Source organism: Odocoileus virginianus, chromosome 12 (genome assembly GCF_023699985.2).
Source record: "Odocoileus virginianus isolate 20LAN1187 ecotype Illinois chromosome 12, Ovbor_1.2, whole genome shotgun sequence".
Lineage (NCBI taxonomy): Eukaryota > Metazoa > Chordata > Mammalia > Artiodactyla > Cervidae > Odocoileus > Odocoileus virginianus.
In genome coordinates this window covers 54,877,334-54,895,492 of record NC_069685.1, presented here as the reverse complement: position 1 = coordinate 54,895,492, position 18,159 = coordinate 54,877,334, and the positions used below count along the sequence as shown (strand labels likewise).

The 18,159-nt window shown below is 37.0% G+C and overlaps 1 protein-coding gene and 1 non-coding gene across 2 annotated transcripts in view; one reads left to right on the top strand and one right to left on the bottom strand.

The window, feature by feature from the left end:
- Positions 1 to 18,159, bottom strand: part of MED13L (mediator complex subunit 13L) — a 281,837-nt gene that overhangs the window by 89,044 nt on the left and 174,634 nt on the right.
- Positions 12,226 to 12,297, top strand: TRNAV-UAC (transfer RNA valine (anticodon UAC)). The gene has a single exon. It is a non-coding gene; the product is annotated as a tRNA-Val (tRNA).

The following is an 18,159-nucleotide window of genomic DNA, read 5'->3' as shown; positions in this document are numbered from 1 at the left end:
TTCCTCTTCACTCTCTGCCATAAGGGTGCTGTCATCTGCATATCTGAGGTTGTTGATATTTCTCCTGGCAATCTTGATTCCAGCTTGTGCTTCTTCCAGCCCAGCGTTTCTCATGATGTACTCTGCATATGTTAAATAAGCAGGGTGACAATATACAGCCTTGATGTACTCCTTTTCCTATTTGGAACCAGTTTGTTGTCCCATGTCCAGTTCTAACTGTTGCTTCCTGACCTGCATACAGGTTTCTCAAGAGGCAGGTCAGGTGGTCTGGTATTCCCATCTCTTTAAGAATTTTCCACAGTTTATTGTGATCCACACAGTCAAAGGCTTTCACATAGTCAATAAAGCAGAAATAGATGATTTTTCTGGAACTCTCTTGCTTCTTTGATAATCCAGTGGATATTGGCAATTTGATCTCTGGTTCCTCTGCCTTTTCTAAAACCAGCTCGAACATCTGGAAGTTCTCGGCTCACGTATTGCTGAAGCCTGGCTTGGAGAACTTTGAGCATTACTTTACTAGCGTGGGAGATGAGTGCAATTGTGCGGTAGTTTGAGCATTCTTTGGCATTGCCTTTCTTTGGGATTGGAATGAAAACTGACTTTTTCCAGTCCTGTGGCCACTGCTGAGTTTTCCAAATTTGCTGGCATATTGAGTGCAGCACTTTAACAGCATCATCTTTCAGGATTTGAAATAGCTCAACTGGAATTCCATCACCTCCACTAGCTTTGTTCATAGTGATGCTTTCTAAGGCCCACTTGACTTCACATTCCAGGATGTCTGGCTCTAGGTGAGTGATCACACCATTGTGATTATCCGGGTCATGAAGATCTTTTTTGTATTCTTGCCACCTCTTCTTAATATCTTCTGCTTCTGTTAGGTCCATACCATTTCGGTCCTTTATTGAACCCATCTTTGCCTGAGATGTTCCCTTGATATCTCTAATTTTCTTGAAGAGATCTCTAGTGTTTCCCATTCTGTTGTTTTCCTCTATTTCTTTGCACTGATTGCTGAGGAAGGCTTTCTTATCTCTCCTGGCTATTCTTTGGAACTCTGCATTCAAATTCCTTTGCTTTTTGCTTCTCTTCTTTTCACAGCTATTTGTAAGGCCTCCTCAGACAACCATTTTGCCTTTTTGCATTTCTTTTCCTTGGGGATGGTCTTGATCCCTGTCTCCTGAACAATGCCATGAACCTCCATCCACAGCTCATCAGGCTCTCTATCAGATCTAGTCCCTTAAATCTACTTCCTACTTCCACTGTATAGTCATTAAAGGATTTGACTTAGGTCATACCTGAATGGTCTAGTGGTTTTCCCTACTTTCTTCAGTTTAAGTCTAAATTTGACAATAAGGAGTTCATGATCTGAGCCACAGTCCAGCTCTTGGTCATGGTGGAGAGGTCTGACAGAATGTGGCCCACTGGAGAAGGGAATGCAAACCACTTCAGTATTCTTGCTTTGAGAACCCCATGAACAGTATGAGAAGGCAAAATGATAGGATACTGAAAGAGGAACTCCCCAGGTCTGTAGGTGCCCAATATGCTACTGGAAATCAGAGGAGAAATAACTCCAGAAAAAATGAAGGGATGGAGCCAAAGCAAAAACAACACCCAGTTGTGGATGGGACTGGTGATAGAAGCAAGGTCCGATGCTGTAAAGAGCAATATTTCATAGGAACCTGGAATGTTAGGTCCATGAATCAAGGCATATTGGAAGTGGTCAAACAGGAGATGGCAAGAGTGAATGTCGACATTCTAGGAATCAGCGAACTAAAATGGACTGGAATGGGTGAATTTAACTCAGATGACCATTATATCTACTAATGTGGGCAGGAATCCCTTAGAAGAAATGGAGTAGCCATCATGGTCAACAAGAGAGTCTGAAACGCAGTACTTGGATGCAATCTCAAAAACGACAGAATGATCTCTGTTCGTTTCAAAGCCAAACCATTCAATATCACTGTAATCCAAGCCTATGCCCCAAACAGTAATGCTGAAGAAGCTGAAGTTGAACGGTTCCATGAAGACCTACAAGATCTTTTAGAACTAACACCCAAAAAAGATGTCCTTTTCATTATAGGGGACTGGAATGCAAAAGTAGGAAGTCAAGAAACACCTGGAGTAACAGGCAAATTTGGCCTTGGAGTAAGGAATGAAGCAAGGCAAAGGCTAATAGAGTTTTGCCAAGAGAAAGCACTGATCATAGCAAACACCCTCTTCCAACAACACAAGAGAAGACTCTACACATGGACATCACCAGATGGTCAACACCGAAATCAGATTGATTATATTCTGTGCAGCCAAAGATGGAGAAGCTCTATACAGTCAGCAAAAGTTCCATTTATATATATCCAAATTCACTGTTCTAAACTTAAAGTTCAAGAAATATTTATTCTTAAAGCTTAATAAAAATACTAATTTTTAAAATACTTAACAATATACTTTAAAAACATTCTGCACAAAACTGTATGCATGAAAAACACACATAAAAGTACCTAAATCAGGAAACCAATATTTTAAAGTCTAATCCTAAAAGATAGGTTATTTGTGATTCTTCAACATCATAAGCAATTCCCACAGAATAAAAATTATGAAAGAATATTATATAATACCAAGAAACAGAAGACATATTTTGCTAAGATAAAATAGTAGAATCCAATTAGTATTTCATTTAAATAATTTTTTAAATCCAGAAATAAAGTTCTACTCTCCCAGTAAGGGAAATAAATCGTCTGTATGATCTCTATGATTCTAAAATCATGATTGAAAAATTAATTCCGATTAATCTAGACACTAACTCTGTTACCAAGGAGTAAAAGCTGGCTGTGCGGCCACACGCACCACGTTTCATCAGGAGGCAACCCCTAAGGAGCCACGACAGCCGACGTGGAGCGAGAAACAAGGCGAGCCACAGCCGTGCTTCTGGCACCTAGAGAGACGTGTGTGCTGAGAAATCACCTGCCAAAAAGCCACAATCAAATGACAGCCTGCCGCTCAATTTAACAGCAGCAGTCAACCGCTTTTCTGTTACTGAAGTCTAAAGTATATTATGTGCTTAACTAACTTTCAAAAGCGCACTTCATGTGGCTGAGAAGCAGAATGACTGTTTCTTGGGGTGAATGTCTTTCACAGGGTGAAGGAGTCAGTAGGGGGCAGGGATTAGAATGCAAAGCCTTGAGTGACTTGTCTTTTGTGAGCTCAAAGAGAAGACCTGATACACAGGACAGAGAAACAAAAAGGTCAGACTGAAAGGATAATGAAAGTCTTTAGAAATACAAAGGCTGAGAGAAAAGGAGTGTTTTTAGGTCCAATATCACTGGTAGTGGGTCTTAATGGGACAAAACCTCGATTTTGGATGCGTTAAGGCATCTGCTTGGTTCTGCAAGAGACAGAGCCTTAAAGTATTTAATAAACAGTAAAACTACTCCAAGATTTTACTGAATTTTGGTGAAGAAATTAATTCTTCATTATCCATTGAGAAAAATGCTTTGGTGTTATTCTAAAATAGTATTAAATCAATTGTGATCTTTGTAGGGAAAAAAACTGGAAAGCATCATTCACTCTTAAAGTTACCCAGTTAATAACAAAAATTGCTAGCCGTGTGCTGGACTCTGGTTTGAATTATGTGATTTTTAAAAAGTATTCCAATCTTATTTTGCTTTAATATTACAACCTGGCTGTATGTTCCATCTCTAAGACACACTCAAGAGACTGGGAAGAGGGAGCAGAGGGAAATGGCTTGGAGTGCAGAGGAGAAGCAAAACAAGTAGGAAAAATTAACAAGAAAGAATTTTCAAGAATAACTGATAAGTGAAAAATTCAGAGTTTAATCTCTTTTAACTAAATGAGGAAGTCAAACATTTCAACAAAGCAATGGGCAATGTAATGAATAATGTTAGGTAAACTTCATCTTTAGTATCTTACAAAAGCACTGGAAAAACCTAAGGAATTTTCTACAATCCATTATTCCACTTATTAGGCAAATATCTATCTTCAAGAAAGGTTTACAGAAAAGTTCTCCATGTGTCATGCAATATGTAAAACAAAACAAAACTACAGTACTAATTTTAGAGTTTCTTAAAGAGTAAAAATCATTTTTTACTGGGTGACTTCTAAATTCATGGAAAGAAACACAACTAGGGAGTTAAAAATATGAGTAAAACAATCTCTATCCTAAGGAACTTATACTCTAGGAGAAAATTAAGTATAATAGATGGTACAGATAAATACCAGAGGACAAGTATAGGTTTCTCTAAAACATAAAAAAACAATTCTTCTACCTGTGGGAATCCAGAGGTGTTGTGGAGGAGTTGGGACTAAGGTTGACCCCTGAAGAATTTTCAGGGAGATAATGTGAGACTGTAAGCTTAGGAAGGAAGTCACTGCAGGAAAGGAAATACAAATAAATAGCTAATGTTTACTGAGTGCTCACTTTGGCAAGCACTTTTCTAAGGGCTTTATTATCTCCTTAAAATCCCACAGTTAACTCTGAGACAGAGTTATGTTATTATCCCTATTTTGAAGTGATAAGAAAACGGTAATACAGAGTTAGGGTAACGTGCCCATGGTCAGATCATTTGTCGAGTAGGGCCATCTTTCAAATTCAAATCTGACTTGACCAAAGCACTATACTCTCAAAGCACTAAGCTTCACAACCTTAACTGAAATGACATGACAAAAAGTAGCTTTCATACGTATCTTAATAACTAGACATGTCAATCTATAAAGATTCTGTCAAGTTGAAATGCTTTTAAAATAACACAACTATTAGTAAAAAGTTCACGGATACCAAGATGGTTAAAACAGACAATTCCAAGTGCTGACAGATGCAGAAAAACAGAAAATTTCATACCCTACTGATGGGAGTCTATATTGGCAAAGTCACTTTTGGGAAACTGCTTGACAGTATCAATTAATATTAAAGGTGAACATCTGTAGGTCCTCAGTTAACACACCGTTAAGTGTAAGGATCAGTTCCAACTACTGCTGGTGATGATAAACTCAAAGTCTAATAACTACATTTGTTTTCTATGAATTCCCCACATAGGAATGACATAAAGAAGAGAATCATTATCGGATGAGATTCTCTAAGATTCTTTAAGAAATTACATTCTATCTGATCATAAATGATTGCATAATTAAAAGATAAAATTAATATCTTGGGTACTAATTCAAATTGTACCTAATGATCCTAGAGAAATGAATTACTAGAGATAAAAGATAAATCTTGCTTGGGTTTCTGATCTTTATTTCTATCCTTAAAAATTAACAGACCTCTTTAATTTGTTTTTCTAACTTGGCAGATTTACTAAAATCAGGAGTATGCTGCAGTTACTTACATGTATTTGGTTACTGTATTTCCTCCACAACTAACACAAATAGTAAAAGAGCAAACAGTTCTCATAAAGCAATAAAAAGTCTCTCTCTTTTTTTACTGTTTCCTACAATTAAATATATAACTGTGAAACAAAGTTAACCTAGAAGCAGAAGTGACCAGCAGGAGACTCTCTGGAGAAAAGTAATAAGAGTGATTTAACAGAAAATGAAGCTGGCTAACACCTGAAGGATTAATGGCAGTAGATTATTTTAAGTTGCTCAGATACACAGCCTATAAAATAAAGCCCTATGAGGCAGTCAAGAGTCCCAAAGAGATTACATTTAATAATCCTCCTGAAATGGCAAACAGGAACATTCTACACGAAAGTGTGCTGTCTGTGATGTCAAGGATGACAAAGACAGTAGCAGTAATCCTGAGAAGCCAAATCCCCAGCATCCAAACTCCAAAGTTCTCTCTGCCCTTAGTTTGTGCAGCAGAAGTAACTAGTTGCCTTAAATGAGTATTCAGTATTCACATGCTATCCAGAGTTGCATACCATCTCTGCCATCAGCCTTGTCATCAGCACTTAAATTCAAGGTAGTGACCTAACAAAAGACGATGTAGCATTGTTTATGAGATATTGGTGACTTCTCTTCTGCCGCTGGATAAGCCTAGTCTATCCTATACTCAGATTAATGGTCCTTATCACAATCTCTGAAACAGTTTACACATGAAGATAGTCCAAAAGTCAAATTCAGTACTTTTACATTCACCTGGAAAAATATGATCACTTCCTTCAACTACTAAAGATGACTCTCAGAGTTCAAAATATGCCCTGCTTTTCAAAAATTTGATATTCAAAGTATCTAAGTTTAGGAAAGAGACTTTAGTTTTGTTTTTAAAAAGCTCTGATGGTTACAAAAGGAAACTTTACAGGCTTATTTTAAATCACTCAGCTATCTGTATCTAGCATATTTATAAACAGAATTCAGTTCATTAAAATGTATTTTTAAAAATATATTCTTGCATATGTTTTTTGATCCAATGTCTTAACGCATACTGAAATTAGTCAAGGACTAATTTAGTCAAGGACTCAACCAAAACTTCACTAATTTTTCTTACTTATCTCTGGCAAGATACATAACAGAAAAGTTTTAAAGCCTCTTAAATTACTAAAATAAGTCAATTATAGCCACTCAAAAGACATACATTATATTTTCTTCCTGACTAAGAATTCAGCCAGCACCCTTACCCTAAAAAGTGGCGATTATTTCCTACTGGACAAGTTCTAAAGAAAAGGCATCAGCTTCTGATCTGAGGCCCACATTCTTCTCAGCTGATCTGATTTCTCATTTTAAGAACTGAACAAGGACATAAAGAAAATACACCTTCATTTGTTTATTTTCAACCTAAGCAATGTTAAACTTTTAAAATCCAAAAATACTATTTCCCTCATATATATTCTGGAGATAGGTCTATGTAATCATTGTGCTCACATGTCTGCATAAGTAGCAAAATTAAAACAAACGTTGAGATTATATTGAAAGTACAAAAGAAGTTTATACTATAGCATGAATTGGCAATAAGACCTTTCACTTTTTCATGTCTATAATGGAAAAGAAACAGACCACAGGTTAAGGTGGTATCTTGTTGGCCATTTATATAGCTATTTTTAACTCCCCAAATATTTTTAAGGTCATCAAAAGATGAAATAGAAGTGTTTCTTTCAGAAATAAGCTGCTAATAACTGGGTTTTTTTTCCATTTATTTTTATTAGTTGGAGGCTAATTACAATATTGTAGTGGGTTTTGTCATACACTGACATGAATCAGCCATGGATTTACATGTGTTCCCCATCTCAATCCCCCCTCCCATATCCCTCTCCACCCGATCCCTCTGGGTCTTCCCAGTGCACCAGGTCTGAGCACTTGTCTCATGCATCCAACCTGGGCTGGTGATCTGTTTCACCCCAGATAATATAGTGTTGCCAGAAAGTGTTTCCTATAGGGAAAGCTGAACTGAAAACAATTTAGCCTACTGTAAGACAACGACAGCACAATGAAGTACATAGCGGTTTATGGACTTCCAAATTTAACATTTATGTATTCTCAAACATTATTATATTCCTCCATTCCCCCTCAGTAACATTCTAAAACACCAGTAGTTTTTCATCCCTTTTAGTAGAATGACTTATAACCACAAATGTAAAATACAAATACATTAATTAAGGATCTTAATATGGTAAAAGTATATACAGATGTTTCTAATAAGAAGCTGTTATGCTTATAAAGACACGTGAAATAATCATTTCCATTTACAAGTTTATGTTAAACAGAAATGTGCTATTATTTTTACCATAAAAACAGTTACAGAAGTCATCAATGTCACAATTATCACCTTAAACGAAACATCTGAAAAGTCTTTGTCCTTTCTCAACTGTGAGGCAAAATAACCCCTGCAAATACTATGCAATTCCTCACATGAAATTCACATATTTTGAGAGAAAAGTAAAGTAAGTTCAAGATATTTCCTGTAGATTCCCCAGGAAACAGTCCAGGATCACCCTCTTTCAATTTGGAGCACGTATCTGTGTATCATGAACAGTATCTGGAATTGTGCCAATAGGCAAATTTCTAATAAGCCTCAAATTTTAAAAAATTGTTTTATTTTGAAAAATTTCAAAAAGAACAGGTAGAAAGACAGCAATCAAGTACAGTTTTTTTTAAGATCAGATTAAGTGGCCAAAAAGTGTCACTTTGTATTAAATATACTTAGTATTTAAAAATCTGAGAAATATTTTAAGGTCTGAGATATTAAAAAGCAACCATACATACACCAATATTTTGATAATTTAAGTACATAATACATTTATTAGACTGCATTGGGGAAAAGATTCTAGATTAAACCATATCTTAACTATACACACATCAACACAAATGACACTGGTTTTATGGAGCTTTGACTTTTGCAGAATTATTAATTCACGGAAGATAAATAGAAGGGAAAGCACAGAGATGAGAAGAAAGTAAAGACAAGAAAGCACAGTGTCATCTTTAAGATGAGGAAGTGCAAGCTGAGGGCAGGGGCGTAAGAGCATCTGTGTCTCCTGTTATTCTCCACTGTGGGCTTTCCTTCCTGTTCCATCTCTGAGGCTCAGCTAACATTTACAAGCATGCTAACCACAAACTCAAAGCCTTTTCGTCACAAAAAGAATCTACTTTTTTCATCTTCAATTTTAAAAATTATAATTTTAAAGAAATTTGGGGAAAAGGTTTCTTTCTTTCCTTTTTAAGTCATGAAACACCTATTTCTAAAACTTTCAGTTTTGTCCTAAATTAAAATTCCACCTTCTAAAGTTGTCCACATCAACATTTTTGGCCCAGATGCTTTTTTTTTAATTTTAAAATAAATTGTAGTTAAACACAACATGCCTATTTGAATGCAAGGCTATATACAATCAATTCTCAATTGTTCAGCACTAAGAAAGGCAACGTCAGAGTGTCTCACAACTGAGCAGGGTAGAGTTCACATGTGATCCATTATTAACTGCTTCAAGTTAATTAACCTCTCTATTTCAGTTTTCAATGCTCTAAAATAGAGATGATAAAGCACAACTCACAGAGATACAAACATTAAACAAGATGTGGTCATGCTCTGGATATAATAGCTATTGAAATTAAAGTTCTCACCAAAAATCAGAATGAAATCACCTACTCATCAGCACTCACCTAAAAGTATCTAATGTGAGTTTGGGAATAAACTCAAACATATTTTAAAAAACAGACTAGAAAGGAAAATCTACTCCAGAATCCAAATAACAAGGTATTACACAAGCCATATCCAAACACTGATACCTTAAATAATTTCTGGGCCACTGGTTTTTTAAACTCTTCTGAGCAATACTGCCTTCCTTTCATATCAAATGTTACAGAGCATCCCAATCTACTTTAAAAAGGAAAGACCAGAGTGGCCTAGGCTGGACTGAAGGCTGTTTTCACTTAGATGGCCTCACAGTCCAGCATACCACACAAAGTCCCAGAGCTCTTCAGACTCCCTACCTGAGAACTGCTTCCTCTACGCCAGTCAAACCCGTGTACACGATGCCCCATATAGGTGGACACACTTTGTGCCTTTCCTGCCTTCTTACAAAATACTGGCTCCTCCACTTTATTATCTACTTTATTCCTCAAAAGCAGTTCAGATTGTTCCACAGGACTGTCTATAAGACAGTCCAGAACAAAACCCCTCTCTGAACATGAGCTATTCTTCCTGTCCATTCTTCCAGATGAGGGTCCACGCATCTGGATCCTCAGGGCAGCACTTTGCTTGGTATTGCTTAACTCAGGGCAATTGTGTTCTCTGCAGACCTAGTCCCACTCACGAGGTTATGTGTGAGCCCCTGACAGTCCTGAAGAGAGCCCTGCAGATCACTTTTTTGTATTACTAGAAGGCACTGAGTATGCTCTGAGAAATGGCGGGTGGGAAGAGTCACTTCAATTATGCAATGTTTGGGATTATTTAAGCTACAGACTCTGACTTAGATGAATTAACATCAGTAGAGCCCAAGATTAATCAGGCAAAAGCCTTTTTAACTGCTACCATTAAAAAAAACTGACTGGAATATACAAATTTAAAACTGTACTACACACATAACACAAATGTAGTGCTGTTAACTGTGGTACTGCTATGTTATTATTAACACAAAAATACAAACAGCAGTTAGTATTTATTTCTTATGTAGAGAGGTTAATTTGATTAAACTTCTCTGCTCTTAAAATCTTTGGAATTTGGTGCCCCGGATGTCTGGAGCATGAGTGCCTGGGGAAGAAAGCAAGACTGAGAAAGCAAGGGGATCGACAGCTTAGTTAAGCCTTAGACTGAGAAGGGCGTTCCCAGGGTCTCATTAGTACTCAGCTTGTCTAACAGAGGGCTGCTTTGGCGAAGGCAGACAAGGAAGACTGCTTAAACACACAACAAAGCAACTGAGCCTTCCACAGCACTAAGCTGCCAAAAGAGCAGATTCCTCTCCTCACAGCTCCTCCATCTGACACTGCTTCAGCACGGAGACTCACCACACCAGTGCACGGTCAAGTTCTGCTTTACAGGGCGCTGTTCAATTATAAACAGCGTGAGGACAGGGGCCACATCAGTTCTTCCATTGTTAAAAGCCCTCGCGTCCATCATAATGTGTGGTATACAGCAGACTCTTCAAAAGGGGGGGGGGGTGAAAAAAAAGGGGGGGTGTTGGGATGGGAATCTATGTATGTGTACACATATATGCTGATATAATAAATGGATGGAAAGAATAAAGAAAAGCACTTTCATGTTCACCATCACATCATACTAATTTTTTTTTTACAATGTGACCTGAAGATGGAGTTTTAAAATTATGTTAAATATAAGATATCACATTAATAAATTTCCCTGCAAGGCAGGATGACATGTAGAATATTTAATATTATTTCTGGCCAGGTCTAAGCTTTACTTATAACAGTTTTTAAGAGTCTGAAGAAAACATGATTGCAATACAGTAGAATCTCCTGCATTCTGGCAGCACATCAAAAACCTGTCCCAACAGGACTAATACTGCATGGTCAGCGAAGAGGAAAAGTGAAAGGAGTCTTCTACTTTGCTGCTTCTCTGAAAAGGGAATCACATTAGGCCATTAAGTAGTCAGATACATTATTTTATTGCTTGCAAAACCCCTGGGTAATAAAGAATGAGTACAAATTGCCACAGGCAGTTTTGGAGGAAAAACAGAACTGTGGAAAACAATGACAGCTGCTCCCTGCAGCACTGGACGACTGCAGAAAAGAAAACAGTGCATTGGTTGTAGTTTTTCTGCTCAAGTAGAGCACGAGGCCACGTGTGAGAAGGGGCTACATAAGCACCTAATTCTGCAGAATCTGGGTGCAAGGCACAGGCAAGAGAAAGGTGAGAGAAGAGGGAGATGTATTTTGTAAAAGCAACCACAAGTCAGAATAAGTACCACACATACATTTCCATTCTCTTCTCAGTTAGATGACCGTGGGCAGCCACCATGAAAAAAAAACACATGCCCCTGGGAAACACATAAGTAAAAAGGTCAATACTTTTTATTGAGGGGAACATTAATATTTTCCCATGGAAATACTAAGACATAAAAATAAAGAAGGATATTTCTTCAACATGGTCTATGATCTAAGGAAATAATTTCCAGGCAAAGAAAACCAATTTGTGTCAGATCTCGTATGGGGAAATAGCAAGAATGAGTGATTTATTTTTATGGGACTCAGAGACTAAAACTGGAGTCTCATCTTCAACCTTGCTTAAAAGATGTTATAAAATATTAGATTTATTTCTAAAAACCACTGCTTTATTTTAACCTCTTTATTGTGCTATTTTAGTATATGTGTTGCCGAAGCGAGCACTATTGTGCTATTTTAAAGTACTGTGTGAGACCTTTATTTTACACACTACTATACTGTCAAATTTTTAGAAAAAATTACAAGAACTCTTCAGTATTATAGTAATAAAAATGCAAGAGCTTTGCTTTTAATTATAGATAGAATCTCATTATAAAATCATGTAAGAGTTTTATCTGTAACAAAATAAAGAAAACCCTTATTTATGAATTTTCAACTTTCAAATTTTCATTGAAAAGAAGAAAAATCTCTAGTGCAAAGGAATCAACTATACCAGCAGCCAACAGATGGCACAGGTGGTCACAAGCAGACACTTCGGTATCTGCTCTTTCAACCTCTATAGTCAGCAGGTTCATGCTCAGTTTCACGAAGTTTTGATAAGATGACTAACCTTATGATGTTTAACAAGCAAACAGCAGAACAAAGAAAAAATGTGTGGTCAACAGAAATGAAACCCAAGATCATTTCTAAATCTAAAAGTGATAAGGAAATGATAAGGTCAGGACTTTCCTGGTGGTCCAGTGGTAGGACTCAGCACTTACATTGCTGGAGGCCTGGGTTTGATCCCCAGTCAGGGAACTAAGATTCCGCAAGGCTGCGTCACGTGGCCAACACAACACTTGAGATGTGTGCTACGAAACAAATCCACACAATGCTGAAATGTGTGCTTCAACATAGTTCTCTATGATACCTATGCTGATCATCCAATGACAGTTTACCTGCTTCAATAATTCTAAGATGGTCCACATTAGTACGCCTTGGGAAAAGACATTTGGATAGCACTTATACTGTCAACAGGCACCTGGTAACAGTGACAGGAAATTAAAAAATTCTATGCAGGAGAGGGAAAATTCGAAAAAACCATTTTGATTACATACTCCTACCAACTAAATAAATAAATAAGCAGACATCACCAATATGGGGCTATTCATTTACTTTCTAACTTTCCACACCTAACTGTATTTCATTGAATGTAAGATATGATAAATTGTAGATACTGTTATTTTACTAACGCTAAGAAATAAAAAGCACTAATTACAATTCTTAAGTAAGAAATACCACAATTTGAGATGTTAAGATGGTGGTGAGGGGGAGAAGATGCATTTTAGAGCCAAACAAGTGTAGGGAGTGACTAGCACTGATACGTTTTGTAAGATCTAAAAACTCCAGGAAATACTGAAGCAAAGGTAAGACTGGCATGTTGTAGTCCATGGGGTGACAAAGAGTCAGACATGACTGAACAACAACAAAATATCCACAAAGCTGGAATTTTTAATAGAAAGGGAGAAAAGACACAAAGTAACATTTTTATTCACACACTTTAATAGATTTGTCTTCTACACAAAAGTTTGGAGATCCTCATCAGAATACAGGATGAAAGGACACCGGTAGAAGATGAGGTGAGATCTCAACAAACGGTCACTGAATGAAGAAGCAGATGTTTTATCTCCTCTACTGGATTTATTACACATCACATGAACATGATCTGTGATGAGCTCAACAAGAAAAAAGGAGAAAAAGCAGACAAGTATCTCTCGTGAATTACCACCCCTCTTAACTTCTTCATTCAGTTCAGCCACTCAGTGGTGTCTCATCTCTTCATTAGAGTAATATAACCGTAGGGGTAAAGAGCACAGACTTCAGAACCAAACAACTCTGGGTTTGCAGCATGACTATCTGTGCCACTCATTATGAAAATCACTACAGACACTTCAGTGCTCTCACCTATAATATGAAGATAACAGTTCTTACACCACAGGATTAAAATGGGGGATTAAATGAGAAAATGCACATAAAGCTTCTAGCAAATTCTCAGAACGCAGCAAGACTCAATATATGGCAATACAGGGATCATTTATTCAAATTAATTTCATCTTTTAAATTACTTTAGGTTATCTGAGGTGAGAGATGCAAAGATGGTATCTGAAAGTATTTGACTTAAAAACCAGTCTTATTCACCAAGACCATGTTAAGATGTCACTCTAACACAAATATTCATGGGATGAATCCTGAAATCAAAATCCATCTTTACCTATAAATCTGAGGGAAAATCATATTAGGGAACAGCACCAAAACTCACATACTGCCTTCTTATTTAACACTGGGACAACATTGAGGAGTGCTCTGGGCCTCAAATGTGTCTGACAACTGACAACAGTAATGGGAACAGCAAAGTACACTCTCGACAACACCAAGTCAGAAGAATCTCCCCAAAACAGCAAGGTTCATTTTAACAAGACCTGGTTTTCTTAAAAGTGCCTTTGACACAAATACTAGTTTAAGTAAGAATGTATTGGTAACCTGCCCTGTAAGAATATATTCTACTGATGACCAATTTTCAAACATCAACATTCTCAAATATAAACACTCCTGACACATGGTTTAGAATTTCCAAAATGGTCAACTAAAGAGTTCCATCTTGGCATAAACCCAAAGGTGGATGGCAAAATACTGACAATGTTTGTGGTAAGCAGGAATCACTGGCCTATAAATTTGCTTCCTGACTCCTGCTGCCTCTGTTTATTACCTTAGGACTGGCAATAGCTTTTCTCAGAGTAAGAAATCAGAGCTCTACATACAAACTTGAATTGACTTTCCACATATGCTTTTCAGAATGTCAGTGCTTTGGATTCAAACACTTAAAACGTTACATTTTAAGGACAATCAGTCTATGCCCTCTCTAGGATTGTGAGGATTCTAACCTGAAATAATATCTATCACTGCTATGCACAACCATATATATGCTAGACCGGGCATCACCTTTTATGTACTCATGGTAGCCCACGTTAAAAAAAAAATCATACGTTTCCAAGATATAAAAATCTAATCTAATGGGGGGGGGGGGGGGGACAACAGGCCCTTAATTTGAAGTTCACAACCAAAGAGCTCTGGGTGTAACAAGGGAATCTGGGCACAAGAGCTAAGGTACTCAAGAGAATGCAGCACTCATGACCTGGTCCATGCGAATGATAAATATGCTGCTTCCAAAAGTGACTGAGAAAAACTCAAGGCCCAAGGGATATGGAGGGTCTCCTTATTTGAAGATTCGACATCTTCCCATTGCAACAGCTCATCAAGTAGACACCTCTTAACAGTCAGAAACTTAGTGGCAGAAATGAATAACACCAAAGGAATCCAGAACAGCTCTATTAAAGCTGATACTTGGAACCAAGACTTGTTGGCCAAACACATCCCTCATTTAAAATAAGCCTAGCCTTTGTCTTTTTTCCTGAAAGATGATATCCAGCCTGGCTTCCTTCACTCCTCAAGTCCTGACAAGTTTTTCCTTCTTTTGGCCTGGGCTTCTCATTTCCAACCAGCAGGTGAACTGCATGGTCCAATGGTAAAACCCTGCCTGTCCCAAATTCTTGCTCTGGCTACCCAGTCTCAACACAGAATCCACCAAAGTCAAAGGCACTGAGGTAAGAGCAGAGATATGGGAGAGCAGGAAGTATGAAGGCAGGCTCAAAGCCCAGCCCCCTTTAACTTGCTGGCTGTCCAACTCTGAGTGGGCTACTTAACCTTACTGCACCTTAGGTTTTACATCCATAAACCAAGGTAAATAGGTAAATCCTATTACCTAATAGGATTATTATCAGAATTAAATAATCTTTGAAAACATGTTTATAAAAGTAGTACACAGTACTACTTTAACCAGTAGGTGCTAAGATATTATTCCATTTATATATTTTACATAACAAGAGCCTCACTGGGGGTAAAAATACTGCAAGAATAGCATGTGTTTCTTATTTAACCAGCTTTACAAAAAATAAACACTAGTTAGTATCAATTATATCTCAATAAAACTGGGAGAAAATTTAAAGAAGTAAAAACTATAACAGGATCATTCATTGATTCTTCTATCCACCTATCACCCACCGACTTACAGAAATCCTGAACAAAAGACTGGGCCCTGTGCTCAACTCCCTAGTCATCAGTCAGCGACTATAAGTCAAATACCATCAAGCAGGGATGGAGGAAGAGAGGGGGAACTTCCTGGCCACAAAAAATAACTTTTAAGAATCCATCACCTCTTGCTATCCTTGGTTCACAGGCTTCACAGAATCTGTGTCAGGTATCATTCTGTCTCACACCCTCATTTACAGAAAAAGAAACTGGTACCCAGCAAGATTTGTGTAGGACTTTTATCATTACTAATAAGTTATTTTATATGAATGCAAAGCATCATACACATTTGGTATTCTTGATTACTTAGAAGCACATGTTACATACTATAAAAAATCTCAATGTGAATGAAAATATAAATCCATATTCAAACAAATATTTTTGCTGAGCTATTGTTAGGGGAGGTCCCAGTTATTGGTCAAATATAAATAATACAACTAGAAACAACAATGAAAAAAAATTTTCCCATAATATTGTTTGCCAGAGATGGTATTACTATGTGAAAGAATAACATGAATTTTACAGTTCTTGTTTTGCAGTACAATATCACTATCTAGAAAGACTGGATTCATTAACTTTTTTTAAAAGCATTGTAGTAAATAAGCATGGAGGCAACCCTTAAGTGTCGCCAGCCTTGGTTTTGTCCATTTTATTTTTGCTTCATTAGTACATATGAATGCATACTTCCCATTTATTTCCATCTGCATTTATTTGGGGGCTTCCCTGGTGGCTCAGCAGTAAAGATCTGCTTGCAATGCAAGAGATGCAGGTTCAATTCCTGGGTCAGAGAGATCCCTGGCAGGCTGCAGTCCATGGGTTGCAAGAGTGTTTTAAGGAAAAGGATGGGTGAACAAAACCCTTCTCTTGCCAAGTTTGCTATCAAGATTATTGTAAAGACTGACTGAAATGGAGTCTTTGTTTCATAAAAAATGGCTGTTTTTAAATCTATTAACCATTTGCACACAGAAGGGTCTAATTAATATGTTCATTTTCAGTATTTCCTAGATATTATACTTGATATATTTATCATGATCAGACTATTGCTATTCTTTTTATTAGTATTGCTGGTTTTCAAGTACTTTTTGAAAGATTTTTAATGTAACCACCAAAATATAGATAAATTATTATTGGTTCAGTAGGATTTTTTTTTAAGCTTCATTTTAAAGTACAGGCAAGATAAATAAGTTTTTCTGGTGTATTTATTTTTAATGAGCATGTTTCATTTCACATTTAACTTCAGTGCCTATATTTTGTATTAGCAGTTTCAAGTTTTTTCCATATTAACATACACACCTTTCTCAGTTTATTATGTTTCTCTTCCCAATAATTTTATTTCACTCAAACAAGTACTTGTTAAATTCATATACCGCTGACTTTATTCTAAATTATGTATTTTACTTTTTTTAGGGAGGGTGGGTGGGTGGGAGAGTAGCTGATGCGTACTAAGTATCACAAAATTTAAACTGTTACTTTTTTCATGACTTAGAAACAGGTAATACAATCCCCCATATGCCTTTTTTACACGTTAGAATCAGGCCTGATTATTTTTCACACATACTTAACTATAATTTTTTATAGGTTTTTCAGGTTTTATATAGCATAAGCATCAGTCACTTTTGACAGGATGCATTAAAGGCTAAACTAGATAAAATCACTGTCCAAATGCAAGGGCTATTATAAAACAGGCACTTATAATCCCAACGCACATTTTTGGACAGCCCAGAATTTAAATCTCAGAGCCACAATCACTAGTTGTGTGACCTTAGGCAAAGCACATAATCTCTCTGAGCTTTACTCTTCACATCTGTAAGACAACCATCTCTCTGTAAAGGTTATTATGAGGATTAAATGACTAGTTCATTTCACTAGTAAATAAACGCTAGGCACACTTCTAAGTATTAACTTATTTAATTTTCAAAACAATCCTGTGGTGTAGGAATAACAATTGCCTTTCTTTTACAGATAAACTGGAAAAAAAGACATTAAGTAACTTTACTCACCTAAGGTCACACCACTGGTGAGGGGCAAACCTAGGGTTTGAATCCAGGCAGTCTGACCTCAAAGTCGACACTCAAGTATCACACTACAGTGCCTCTCAAAACATTGAAAGCACTTGCCCAGCACCCAGCATAATGGTAAGAATGATGATAAAGCACATAGTGGAAGGTCTAGCACAGAGGGCACAGTCCCCGAGAGGCCCAAAGACGGCTGAGGGCCACAGTGTTAGGATGACATATAAAATACACAAGTACTCCTAGATAAAACTTATACACAGGACAGAAATCTCTAAAATACAAATTAGTAACACAGCTCTAAGAATGTAAAAAACAGTGAACTGTATTAGAAATCACTCTCTGCCACTGAGAGCCTGGTTTTTTTCTCTTAACATTGTTGAATGAATCTTACAAATAACTAGCAGCTGATATTTGGTGTGTGTGTGTGTGTGTGTGTGTGTGTGTGTGTATATAATATAATGGGTTACTATATAATGGGTTACATAATGAGTAGCCATTTCTTTCTCCAGGGTTATCTTCC